This window comes from Sus scrofa, chromosome 10 (genome assembly GCF_054392235.1).
Source record: "Sus scrofa isolate SSC_HxYL_T2T_F1_AM1 chromosome 10, Sscrofa_HxYL_maternal_Yorkshire_Landrace_v2.0, whole genome shotgun sequence".
In the NCBI taxonomy this organism is placed as follows: domain Eukaryota; kingdom Metazoa; phylum Chordata; class Mammalia; order Artiodactyla; family Suidae; genus Sus; species Sus scrofa.
The window spans coordinates 50,204,905-50,206,517 of NC_139392.1; the positions used below are offsets into that span (position 1 = coordinate 50,204,905).

At 39.5% G+C, this 1,613-nt stretch overlaps 1 non-coding gene across 1 annotated transcript; it reads right to left on the bottom strand.

The window, feature by feature from the left end:
- Positions 1–249: 249 nt before the first annotated feature.
- On the bottom strand, positions 250–356 carry LOC146399394 (U6 spliceosomal RNA). Its single transcript, XR_014818469.1, has one exon. It is a non-coding gene; the product is annotated as a U6 spliceosomal RNA (small nuclear RNA).
- Positions 357–1,613: the final 1,257 nt, after the last annotated feature.

Here is a 1,613-nt window from a genome sequence, read left to right on the forward strand (position 1 = left end):
TGTGAGTCTGTTTCTGTTCCGTAGATAGATTATCTGTGCCGTCTTTTAGATTTCACATATAAATGATATCATATGGTATTTGTCTTTCTCATTCTGACTTACGTCACTTAGTATGATAATAATCTCTAGTTGCATCCATGTTGCCATACCTCTTTTTTTATTGTGTTCAAGCCTACGTAACAAAATTTACCATTTCAATGATTTTGAGTCTACAGTTCAGTAACATTAAACACTTTTGCATTACTGTGCAAAAATATGGAACACTTCACAAATTTGCATGTCATCCTTGCACAGGGGCCATGCAAATCCTCTCCGTATTGTTCTACTTTTAGTCTATGTGCTGCTGATGTGAGCACCTTTCCCCTTTGGGCTATAAAGTCAGACTCATCCTGTGGACCTCAGCTTAAAAGTCATTTATTCAGGGAAGCCTTCTGACACCAGGCCTATCAAAGTCACATATCCTCTTGGTTGCACAATACACAGTATGAGTTATATGCTTGTTTCATTGGTGTCTGCTCTCTCTCACTAGACTGTGAGCACCTTGAAGGCAGCACTCAAAGTCAAGAGGAGTATTAGGCACACAGTAGGAGCTCAGTGCATCCTAGTTAAATGGATGAACAAAGACATGTGATTCTACCTCCAGTGAAGACCATCTTTGACGTTATAGAAAACAATGTAGTTCGGCATTATCTTGAACTCTATTCCGGAGCAGGGTCTTGACTTTCCTTTGGAAAACTAAAATCAATCATGAAGGGTGTTTTTTCCCTTTTCTCAAATAGAAGAATTATTAATTCAGATGTTATCTCTAAAGAAAAAGAGGAAAACACCTATGGTCTTTAAATAGTGGGTTTTCCTTTTACTCTATTAATCAAGGTTTCAAAACTGTTGAATCTAGACCGTAGACTGCTGAATCAGTTTGTAATTTTCAAACACTAATGTCAGGTAGAGCTTATTGTGCCTAAGCCTGCAAGAAACCCAATCTGATGCTACTCAACCACTTCTATAGAGAAGCCCCCACCACTCATAGGTCTAGAGATGGCTTCCCTGGAACCTGAAGTATGTCTGCATCCATCAAGTTTGAGGAAAATTTGTCACACCTGACTCCACAAAGCCCTGCTATGGACCAGACTGGATATTCTGAGATTTCATGAGGCCAAGGATGCCAACCCTAAGTTACAGCAAGAAGAGCTATGACATTCAGGTGACACTTCGCACTTTGTGAGTTATCCATAACACCAAGAGCTCTTAGGGATCAACATCAATACGAACAACAGCATCTTAATTTTACAGATGAGGGGAAACACTCAGAGGTCAAGCAACTGGACCAGCATCCCTCAGCCAGGAGGCAGGCCAGATTTTGCACCTGGTTTTTATGCCTAAACCTTTGCTTTTGTCACTCTAATTTGCTAAATATATCATTAACCACTGAATTTTTAGAGGTGACTTCTATTACAACAGCACTGGTTGTAAATGGTATAAATAAAGATCTGGTCACTTTGCACCATGAGTGAAGCCATGAAGAGTAAAAGAAATGTGGCCTGTGATTAAAAGGCTCTTTAATGTGCTTGAACACTTACTACCTGACTGCATACTTTGTGGTTATTCAATAAGTA